General features: G+C 40.5%; 1 pseudogene; it reads right to left on the bottom strand.

Moving 5' to 3' along the window:
• Positions 1 to 7076: 7076 nt before the first annotated feature.
• Positions 7077 to 9127, bottom strand: LOC105705746 (coiled-coil domain-containing protein 77-like; annotated as a pseudogene).
• Between the last annotated feature and the right edge of the window lie 3485 nt (positions 9128 to 12612).

Genomic DNA, 12612 nt, shown 5'->3' with positions numbered 1-12612 from the left:
AGGCTGTGTTTACTGCAGGCATGAAAAGTTATCACAAGAATGCTCCCAGGTTGGCATGATCCCATGTCCCTTTTAAACTCCCTTGGGAGACAAGATGTATATAATTTGAGAGAAGCCATAGCTGATCTCAGAGAAACAGAAAAGAAACAGATGAGGTCTGATGGATCACTAAAGAGGGAAAAATGAGAAACAAAGTCTGCTGGACCAAAATAGGGAGGTCAAAATGGCCCAGTTAGGATCACCAGGGAACAAACGTGGCATGATCTGATATCAGCTGAAGTAGACAGAAAATATAAATTGACAACCTAATGCAGTTTTAGTGAATCAGAAGAGTGCCTGGAAAGACCTGGCTCCCTTCCTAGTGCCCTGCCAGAAGAGGGAAAAGGAGAAGAGACCCTACATAAAAGAACTCCAGTCTCTGTGTCCCAGGAATGAACTCCTCTCTGGCCTACAGACTGGGGCAGGGGGCCAAGGTTGCCTTCATGTACCAGCAATAGGGGGTGACTAGAGGCCCCACATGGAGCTTATAATCTGTACAAGTCCCTGCCCCCACTACAAAGAAGAAACAAGCAGAGAACCTTAGTTTTAGCAGACAGAGGTGCAGAACGCACCTTAATTCATGGGAACCCAGAGACATCCTGGTAAGTGGGCAGCTACAGATGGTTATTGTAGGGGAAAATAATCCTCCCTGGTATTGAATGGAGTCCCCCCTGCTTACTACACTGTCTTTATCTCATCTGTCTTAGAAAACTTATTGGTTATGGACATCCTTTTGGGATGCACTTTAGAAACATCTGTGGTGAATTCTGCCTACAAGTTTGAACAGTAAAAGCTATTATAAGAGAAGAAGCAAATTGGCAACATGGTACCTCCCTCTGCCACAGTGAATTATTCATGTGAAACAATATCATCTTCCTGTTGAGAGAGAAGAAATTACAGCCATACAAGAACTGAAAAAAGTTTATAGGATCTGGCCAGCCCAGAGCCTGCTCAATGACCAGTAAGAAAACCAGATGACACCTGATGTACAACAACAGACTACTGAGAATTAAATAAAATGGCTCCCAAGATACAGACTGTTGTGTCTAATATAACTCAAGTGATAGAACAAATAATACAAGATATAGGCATTTATCATGCTGTGTTAGATTTGGCTAATGCCTTCCTTAGCATCACTTTACACCCTGATTCACAGGTGTAATATTGATATTATGCTAATTTCTGAAGACTTGCTATTGCTATAGCAACATCTCTATGCATTGTGCATCCTACTCCAATCCAGAGGATAGGCCATCAATTTGCAAAAGATACAAGGCCCAGAATCAGCTGTAAAGTTCTTAGAGGTTACTTGATTGGGTAAGACATCCAGGTGCATTCATGGATATCTTACCTAAAACAGTTAAATAGCTATAAATTTTTCTAGGTCTTTTTTGAAATTGGTGGGTTTTTATCCCACATTTATACTGACTAGCGAGAAAGGGATCTAGTTGGTGCTGGGATAAAGAACAAGAGAAAGCATTTGAGAAGAATAAAATACTAGTGGCTTAGACAGGTCTTAGGGTCCCTGCTTCCTGGAATACCAGTGTCTTTGGATGTGACCACTGGACCTTCTGACAAGTCCAGCATAGAGAAGCAGTTCCTTTAGGATTTGAGTTACAATTATGGAAGGGTACTGAAACCTGCTATTTCCCAATTGAACAACAGGTCCTATGGGTATAGAAGGTCTTGCCACAAGTTGAATCCATACCTGCTGCTTTCCTGATACCAAGGAGAACAGGTCCTATCAAGGACTGGGTAGAAGGAGTGTTTGCCGGGCCTGCATTAACTACTGCCCAAGTCTCCACTTTACAAAAGTGGCATGCATACCTGCAACCACATAGTGCCCTCTCCATGTGTTCCTTAGGAGATGAACTGCCTGCTATCTTAGGGCCAGGACATTATGAGTCCAGTGCTGCCCCTATTGTGGAGTCCCCACAGGAGATGTCTCCAATGGTACATAAAGGCATGGTCCCCTTTCCTGACAATACTTGGTACTCAGATGGATTGAGCCCAGGTATCTCTGTGTATGGACAGTAGTAGCTGCACAACCACAGATGGATAGTATCTGGTTTGAGATGGGAATGCAACAGAGCAGTCAATGGGCAGAACTCCAAGCTGCATGGCTGCTTTGTACCTATGAGCCACCACCTATAGTTCTCTATGCAGACAATCTGGCAGTACTTAAGCAAATTTGGCTTGCCCAAAAGGCCTGAGATAATTGGTATATAATTTAAAAATCCTTATGGGGAGCTGGTGTATGGAAAGACATTTGGAAAAGTCTACAGGAACCCACTATGGACCTAATTGCTTCAGCACACGGGTCAGATTCACTTGCCACCAACATGGAGGCAGATAACCTAGCAAAAATTAGTATACTGAGCTAGTTGATTAGGTACATACCATAGAGGGCCCCTCTGTGCATGAGTGGGCTGGCAAATAGCAAACAGATCAAGACTAGCTCTCTGCTATGCACATTTAGTGGTGGGAGTAACAAACTGCTTCATGTGTTTCCACCTGTACGTCTGCCACATCCCTCATACACCTGGACATAGACATAAGATAGCTGCCTCTATGAGAGACTGGTAGACTACATCAGACCCCTGCCAGTAATCTCAGGACAAACGTATGCACTAACGTGTATACACTGCCATGGTATTGTTGTAAGCCTTCTCTTATAAGAGCAAACCAAACAGCCACCATCAGGGGCTCAGGGCAACTCAGTGTCATGTATGGATACCCTCAACACATTGATAGTAACCGAGGCATGCATTTCACCAGACATGGTGTTCAAGACTGGATGCATGAAAAGGACATAGATTGGATATTTCACTTACTGTATACTCTCCCCCAAGCAACACAGTGACTGAAAGGAAAAAATGGTATTTTGAAGGCACAGTTTTGAGCACTCTGAAAATCTAATATCTTGCATAGTTAGACAAAGGTTTTGTCTCAGGCCATTAGAAACCTTAATTTGGTTGAGACAAATATGGTGCTGGCACCACACCAATGACTCAGGACCACCACAGAGGAGGGTCCCTTAACCATAGTAGTAAAGAAAGTCCAACCAGATGCATCTCTACTGGAGCAGATAAAAGGCCAATGGCAAAGGTTATTTAGGACTCCCAGGATCTTGAGCCAGGGGAGGGGATACTTGAATGGAGGTTGGACTAGCAACTTTCCCTATGTTGGACAGAGCATTTCTTCCCAGACAGCAAGGAATTTCCTTCTTACTAAAGTTGTCTCCATTGATCCTGTTGAAGTCTGGGCCAAAACACTCCATATACCAATAAACACAGCCCCTTAAAGAAGCATCCTGGATGCCATTTGACGTGGTCCTTTGCTGCCCCTGTAACTTTACAGAAAATACCAGCACCTTTGCCCCTCTGGCAACATGTTTGGTATGCACTCCCCACCCATAATCCCATGTCCTATCCAACAGAGACGGAGCTACCACAGTCATTCTGTTTAAGGGGGAAGATCTGCCCCACCAGGTACCTGCTAAATATTTTTAAATTCCACCCATAGTCTTCTGTTCTTATGGCTGTTCTGCTCTACACCTCTTGGTTTGGTTCCTGAATAAACATGGCAAAAGGCATTTTTAATTCTGTGTCTTACACCTGGCATACTTATCATTACCTGTTGGCTGTGTTATTGCTGTGGCCCCTGCTTAACAAGTAGAAAACAAATTGACAAAAAGTGTCACTCACACCATCAAAATGTCACCCACAGCCTCCCCTGAAGGCTCAGGGACCATGGGGGCAAATGTGAGTCCATGAGATTGTAAGAGCTGGATTAGAGGGGTGGGATGTGGAAAGAAAAGTGGCTCCCTTTTGGATGCTAATTCTCCGTGTTGACTTCTCGGATTAGCACTAGTCCCAGGAATGACTCCCGATTCCTATTGTAAGAACATGTCAACCTTGATGTTATCACACAAATTCTAGGCTATGACATGTTAGCATTCTTGCCTGTTCTAGACAGTTGCCTTTGTCTTGCAAAGAGCACGTATACTCTTTCCCTGTGGTATATAAGCCCTGGGTATGGGGGTAACAAGTGCAGAAACCTACCTATCTTGCTGCCATCCAAGACCACGCTTCTGTCTGTAAGTTTCCCAATAAAACACCCTTTACTGACACACTAGATGTGTCTGTTTTGTTAGTTGATTTATTGGCTCCTTTGGCATATGGGGGCATTTTGCATATATGGCCCTTTCATGAAACAGAGGGTCTGTGTGGGGCTGGGAGCCCAAATAAGTGCTTGTAGTCAGAGCCTAGAACATTCACTGAGGAGACAGAGCTAGACCTGTTAGCAGAGACAGACCTGTTATCAGAGTGGATAGCTGGGCCAGCAGGTCTGGAGTGATGCTATGGAAGAGCAGGCCAGTGACAGCTGAAGAGCTTCAGAGACTCCCACTTCTAACCAGCTCACTTCCTCTAAGAGGGACTACTGTCGTATCATAGTACACAATTGTCTCTGCCTGGTTGTCCTAGTAAATATTTAGCATTTGGGGGCATCCACGCTACTGGAACAGTAGCCACGGGAACAGTCCACTGTGCTAGCTTAGTTGCACCCAACTATACAATGAGAATGTGGGAATCAGTGTGTTCTGCTACTTCTCTACTTAGCATTCCTGGTATACCTGCTTTACATAGGCACCATGTGGCACCGTGGTGTGTGTGCCTGTGCACCTTTGAATCACATTTGGGTATCTATTGAAAGGTTTCTTCAGGGCTGTTGTGACTCCAACTACACTATGGACTGATCCCTGTCAGAAGGTAACAAAGGGACAAGGGACAGCATTTCCAGCCTAAGTCCTGGAATGTGTGTGGCATCAAACCGTTTTGCATTTGTGAGCAGGAACACAACTGTATAACAATAGATATTCCATCAGTCAACAGAAATTGTGATTGGCTTTAAAGAAAATGGGCTTCCCTTGATCTTAGGAACATAAGACTCAGCAGTATAGAAACAGAGAAATGGTTGCAGGTGGAGAAAGCACTTTTACTGGAGTCAAGAAGGCAACAATAACCCAAAATCTCCAGCTTTTCCTCCCTTCTCTCTCAAGCTGTCTGTACCTCTGTTCCAGCAGTGATGGCAGCAGTGTGGAGATCACAGCCTCAGGGAACAACCAAGGCCCAGCATCACTAGCAAAGGTTATGAGAAACTATGACTTCCTTTTTAAAAAAACACGGTTGGGGAGGGCCAGGGGGGAATGAGAGTGCCTAAGGTCTTAGGAGAGGGCTGATGCAGGCCTGGGGTATAGCATATTCTGTAGCTTGTCTAGAATCACCATGCCAAGTGAGGAGGTTGCTTGAGTGAGAATATATTAAAGATAGCATCTGCACCCTCCTCTAGAAGTCTCAGAATGTCCACTGACTGTGGCTTTAGTGGTCCTTGAACAGAAATTTGGTAACATGATGAGTAGCAGGTGCTGGCATGGTAAGATTACAAATGTGTATCAGAATTATTTTGCGGGTAACAGAAAATACAACATATAAAGAAACAAGTTAATACTATGAGAAAGCCATTAGCCAAATGCAGAATGTGGATGATTCTACAGGACAAGTAATCTGGCTTTGTTGGGGAAACAGAAGCATAGGAGAGCCAGGGTGACACCATTTTAAAATCAACTCCATCTTTCAACTAGCAAGGTGTATTCCTTGCCAATCACAACCCATGGTCATAAGTTTACAGCCGAACAAGCAACTTAATAATGCCTGTAAGAACAAACACCGATGACAACAGAATGTCTACATGTCCTGACATCACATAAATATAAATGCTTTTAAGATTATTACAGTCATGCTTTGATGTACTTACTAACTAAAATGCCAAGGATAACTTTCTTTAAATCAACAAAGTACTAAATTTTGTTCTGCTGTCAGAGCACCCACATGTAGACATAACTTAGCTTTTAGAAGAGTTTACAGCAAAGATGGTGCATTCCTCCTTTTGCTTTCTAAGGACACCTACTCTGTATCTGAGTAATTTTCAATAAACGATCTCCTTCTCACTTCACTCTGTGACTCACCTCTAATTTCTTCCTGTGCTCTTTTGAGGTCAGGATCAGAACACATTTTTCTGGTAACAGTTTCTCCAACAAATCAAAGGCTTCAGAAAAAAAAATAGGTGGGACGGGTGGTATGTTTAGAAGCACAGAGAATAAAGAGACATAAGAAGTAATTGCAATGCGTGGACCTTCTCTAGATTCTGTTTCAGACAGATCAATTGAAAAAGACAAGAGAGATTTGAATATGCATTGAGTACTTAGTAAAATTAGAGAACTGTTGTTAATTTTGTTGGTGTGAGAATAGCATGGTTTTATGTTTTCTAAAAACCCTGTTCTGTGAAAGGTGCATGCTGAACTATTTAACTATGAAACTGTATGTAAAGGATTTGATTTTACAATCCTCCAGAGATGAGTTTATAATGATATCAATGATGTGATAAATAAATCAATGGAAGAGAGGTGGCAAAATCTCCCCCAAAGAAGAACTCCAAATAAGGTAGGTAGATAGTCTGTCCTTAAAGGGACAGCATTAACTCCTTCTTCTGGAAGTGTGAAATCTTGACATGATGTAATGAAAATGGTACTTCACTTGTGGTTTTCCTCTCCCATATCCATAACCCCTATCTTATTTTTTTTGAATGAAATATTTTATTGAAAATAGTTAATTTAAAATAGATACATCATTTTTAAAAAGCCATGTTACTGATAAAGTATCTAACTTTCCATATAAGGATCATTTCAGTTTCATTCACCCTTGCCAAAGTGCCTCCTTTGTTTATCCAGATGGACATTTTATTAGTCTCTAGTGCCCTCTGGTGAAACACCATGAAATTGCCCAAAAATGTGATTCAGGTTCTGTGGTGCATGATGGAAGGTAAAATAGAATGAGTGCCTACTTCAATGTGACAAGTTGTGATGTGCTGACTTCTCCCTGAGCTCAGGAGAAAGGCAGCCTCTGTGAGTGCTTCTCTCTCTTTAGGGAAAGTGTTCTTCCCACGGACACTCAGCCAAGCTCATTGCAAAATACCTTCTTCCTAAGCTTTCATCATCACTGTCTTCTAAAAAAAACCCAAAAACCTGTCAATACAGATGGGATAAATAATGAAAGCTTCTCAGTCATTTGGGACCAGGCCCCTACTCCTCACAAATGTTAAAAGGACAGCAAAAATGATAAAGCAAGCTGAGTATGTAAGAAAAGCTTTCCTAGTGGTCCCTGATTCTTCACCCTGTCTTTATAATAATGAATACCACCACTCTAGTCAACTTAGGTCTACATTCTCTGGCAGCAGATGACCTTGTCCTCAGGTTTCAAGAAGCACACCTCAGGGGGGTGGGGAGTTGGGGAGGGATAGCATGGGGAGAAATGCCAGATATAGGTGAAGGGGAGGAAGGCAGCAAATCACACTGCCACATATGTACCTATGCAACAACCTTGCATGTTTTTCACATGTACCCCCAAACCCAAAATGCAATAAAAAAAATATATATATATATATATATAAATTATTATTAAAAAAAAAAAAAAAAAAAAGAAGCACACCTCTTCCAAATGGGGGCCATTTCCAAAAGTAGACATCAACAGACTCTAAGTTCATTCTCCAGACCAAACACTTTGGACTTAAGATTCTTCAATTCTCCTTGTATCTTATGTGCCCGTCTATTGCTGTCACGGACTTTACACAGAATGGCGAGATCCTGATTTGCCAGGGCATTAACTGTTACCTTATATAACATTTGCTCCAAGTCTTTCAGTTTCTGTCGGAGAACCTTAATATCTGTCTTAAAGCCTTCTACCTCCAAGATACGTCGCTGCTCCAATGCTTCATAGCGTTTCGTCATTATCTGTAAATGCTACCCCATCTTGTTAGTGCGATCCTTGAAGATCTCTCTCCTCATTCCCTCTTCCTCATGAATTTGGGCAAGTTCTTCTTCTAAGAAAATGCACTGCTCTTGGTACATATTGGACAGCTTTTTCTCTTGTACTAACTTATCTTTTAGGGACTTAATATATTCATTTTGGGCATGATGACTCTCATGCATAAGAGGCAACACTTTTCCAATTTTATCTTCTTTCTTCTTATACTGCACTCTATATTGCTTAATCTTTGACATCAAATGCTCTTTTTCAAGCATCCATGACTTCTCTTTATTTTAGTTTTCAGATCTGAGTTGCAGTAAATCTTTGGTGCTCTCATAGAGCAGTTCTTGGGTATGGTGAAGATTTCTGGTTAGTTATTTGATTTTGTCCTGATTTCTCTGGTGCTGAACTTGTGTTTCCTCAAGGCAAATCTGTCTATCCTCCATGAGACCTTCCATTTGTTCTCAAGAAAGTTTGGTCTGTTCTCCCAGCTGAGACTGCAGTGCTTCCACCTGTAGGATCAGCGTCTGTATGTCTCTTTGATAATGCCCAGAACTTTCTTCTCTCTCTCGCTGGTCTTCTTTTGCTTATTTTAGGATCTGCTTTGAAAGCTGAAGATTCATTCTGCTCACATTCACCCACAGCCTGGATAGTCTTTTGGAGAATGCTGACTTTGTGAGGAGGCTCCTTACAAAAATAGGTCACTTCTCCAGCATCTGTTCCCACAAGAGCCAAGAGATTCTGGATCTTTCTCTTGTCTTCTAGATCCCTGATTCTCAGTTGGTCATTTTCTGAGTAGAGCCGTAAAACATGTTCCCATTCTTGGAAGAGGCAGACCTGCATATCACTTAGAGCTTTCTGCAATTCAGCAATCTCTTCCTCTCTCTGCTGTAAATCACATTCAAGTTTATGCTGTACTTCACAATTTTCTTTGTAGAGTTCCAATTTCTTCAATAAGTCCTCATTTTCTGCCTCACACTCAGCCACCTTCTTTTGATAATATTCCAGGAGCTCCTTAGAAGGACAGAGTTCGGCCAGGCGATCTTCTAGGGAAGGCAAGGGGGTTGACTCCAGTGAATCTGCCATTCCCCTCCTCTTGGTGGAATCACTGATGGCAACACCACGTTTGGAGACAACTGTTCACTTTCTGCAGACAGGGGTGTGTGTTGGGGTAAAGTTCACGCCGTCTTTTTCACACGACACACTTAAGTCTCTGAGTCAGGGAACTCCTCCCCTATCTTATTATATATATAAAAAAATTCCAATAGAGGAACATTCTACAAAATACCTAACTAGTATTCCTCAATAATGTCTAGATTATCAGAAACAAGGAAAATCTGAGGAATTGTCACAGCCAAGAGGAGCCTAAGGAGAGATGACAACTCCATGTAATAGGTTATCTTGAATGAGACCTTGGAGTAGAAAAATAATATTAGGTAAAACCCAAAGACACCTGAGTAATATATGGCTTTTGTTTAAAGATAATGCATCAATATTTATTCACTAATTATAAGAAATGAACCATACAATGTTAGGTGTTAATAACAGGAGAAACTGAATTTGAGGTAGATGGACGATCTAACAGCTTCTCAATTTTCCTGTAGTTAAAACTGTTCTAGAACTAAAGTCTATTTTTTTAATTCTCCTGGAAAAAAGTGGAAATATATGAAACATGATGGAAAAATGTTAATAATTATTGAATGTGATGATGGGTAATGAGAATTAATTATATAATTCTGTTTTTGTGTATTTGAAGTTTTCTATGATGGAAAGTTTGAGGCTGGGCACAGTGGCTCGCACCTATAATCCTAGCACTTTGGGAGTCCAAGAGTTCAAGTCCAGCCTGGGCAACATAGTGAGACCCTATCTCTACCAAAAAACAGAAAAATTAGCCACGTGTGGTGGGCTTGCACCTGTAGTCCTATCTCCTTGGGAGGCTGAGGTGAGAGGACCACTTGAACCCAGGAGGCCAAGGCTGCAGTGAGCCAAGATCATGTCAATGCACTCCAGTCTAAATGACAGAGTGAAACCTTGTCTCCAAAAAGGAAAAAGTTTGAACAAGAAATATGGAGATAAGGATAAGAAGAAGCTATTTAAAGCATTTAGAGCAGCTGCTTCTTTTTAAAATTGTGGTTTAAAAACATATAACAAAATTGACCATTTTGCCATTTTTATGTGTTCAGTTCTATGACAGTAAGTATATGCATGCTGTGTAACGATGACCATCCTCCATCTCCAGAACTTTTTCATCTTCCCAAACTGAAATGCTGTCTATTAAACAACATCTCCTCTTTCTCTCCTCCTCCCAGCCCCGGTAACCTCCATTCTACATTCTGTCTATGAATCTGACTAATCTAGGTGAATCCTATAAGTGGATTCATACAATATTTTTCCTTTTCAGTCTGATTTATTTAATCTAGCTTCATGTCTTCAAGGTTCATACATATTATAGGAAAATAATTTCCTTCCTTCTTCTGAAAAATATTCCATCGTATGGATCTATCACATTTTGTTCATCAATCCATCCATGGATATTAATTTTCTACCTTTTGGCAGTTATGAATAATGTTGTTACAACTATGATGTACAAATATCTGCTTGGTCTCTGCTTTAACTTCTTTTGGGTCTATACCCAGGAAAGGAGTTGCTGGATCATATGTTAATGCTATGCTAAATTTTTTGAAGAATAAAAAGTGACTGCTTCTACAAAACAGAAATTTTCAGATTAGAAGACGTGGGTCAGGGAAAAATTCCTGTCTCTGAAAACTTAGAGTTTTCACTATAAGCTTTGTAGAACCATTTTTAAATGATCTATGGTAAAAATGAAGTGAAGTATGCAATAAAACTCACTTTGTGCTAGGTACTGAACATACATGGAGGGAGCCCTCAGTCCTTTGGGGAAGAAGCTGGTTATAGAAAGGTGTGATCACAGGCACAACACAGAGAAGACTCCAGGGGCAAGCACAGAAAAGAGCCATCAAAGGAGATTCTTTGCACGCCATGCAGAGGTGCACTACAGGAGGTGATGTGGGAGTGAAGGAGGAAAAGATGACATTCCAAGTTGGAGAACTGGAAGATTAAACTCAGAATGATGTCAGCACTGAGTTTCTAGGATCATATTGTACAACTGGCCCCATCTCAGCACTAACACTCTAAAATCATACCTTTCTTATGTCTTCAAATTGTGGCCCTATATTTAGCTTCTATATCTTTCTTGGTCTGAATCCAGTACTAAAATTGGTCCTGATTACAGGGGAGGTGTTTCTCTTTTGAATCCCACATCCTGAAATTTTCTATTCATCTTGAAGGCCACATTCAGGAAGAACCCTAGGAACTCTGCATCTCAGCATGTGAGGCTTCAGGCCAAGGAGTGCTAATTTGATTGTGAAAGATCTTATCTGCCTCCAATGCCATAAGGTCCTGATGAAATGTCCAACATTGTTGTGGAAATTCAAGTGTCTTAATACAGGATTATATGTCTTGGAGATTGTGTGTAAGAAAATTTTTTTAGAGATAGGTGTGTCTCAGTGGTGCTGTGCAGGGTAACCTGTGGCCAAAATCAATTCACAAAATGCTTTTGACTCAATATTTCTAAAAAATATGAGTCTTAAAATTTTGATATTGGTGGGAAAATGTTACATAATTGAAGAGATAAATACAAGTATGCCAATCAGCCAAAAACACTGCATATGTGTTTAATGCAGATTTTTGTCTCAAAAACTGTTAATAAATTAATAGTGCAGCTTACAGAAGATTAAAATAGCTGGGATGTTTAAAAAACTTTCCAAGTGTCAGATGCTGGTACTTTACATTTATTCTACCTCCTAATCCTTATAATAGGTCAAAGCTCATTTTATGTCTTCAAAGTTCATATGTGACACTGGGACTTAGAAAGGTTAATATAAGAGACATGTCCAAGGCTACACTTCTAGTAATTATAGTTTATTGATAAAGAAACCATTAAAATCTGTTGGGCCCTCACTTAAAAACAAATAATATTCGTGTTATAGGATCAAGATCCCTTCAGTCACAAGTTAACAGTCTTAGAAGAAAAGATTCAACATGTAAATTTATCTGGAAAGGCCAAGGGTGAGGCTGGCTACAGACATGATTGGATTCAGAGACTCAAATTTGTCATCAGATCTCTCTGTACTTCTAAAGAAGATAGTCAGTATCAACCTATCAGCTCCAACTCCTCTCATATTATCCTACCTTAACAGCTTCAGCAGAAAAATAGACATCTTTCTCACAATGTTTATAAATAAAGAACCAGAGAAGATGACCTTTGGACCAATACCTGTTGTTATGGAGATGTGGTACAGTGTGGGAAACCCTGATTGGTCAGGACTGGGTCATGTTATTTCCTCATCCCCTGGTCCATTATATTATTTCTTAAGTTATTTAAATTCATGGACATTATTTTTAACTATTTTAATTGACATAATTATACATATTAGTATAATACAGTGTGATATTTTGATACATGTGTATAATATGTATTAAGCAAGTCAGAGTATTTAACATGTGCATCATATCAAACATTTACCATTTCTTTGTGATGGAAACATTAAAAATCATATCAAAAAAAAATCCACCATGATCAAGTGGGTTACATACCAGGGAAGCAGGGATGGTTTAACATAGGCAAGTCAATAAATGTGATACACAACAAAAAAAGAATTAAAAACAAAAATCACATGATCATCTC

This window comes from Aotus nancymaae, unplaced genomic scaffold, assembly GCF_030222135.1.
Source record: "Aotus nancymaae isolate 86718 unplaced genomic scaffold, 86718_ANA_hifiasm-v0.15.2.pri h1tg000027l, whole genome shotgun sequence".
NCBI lineage: Eukaryota > Metazoa > Chordata > Mammalia > Primates > Aotidae > Aotus > Aotus nancymaae.
This window is presented reverse-complemented; position numbering and strand designations above follow the sequence as displayed.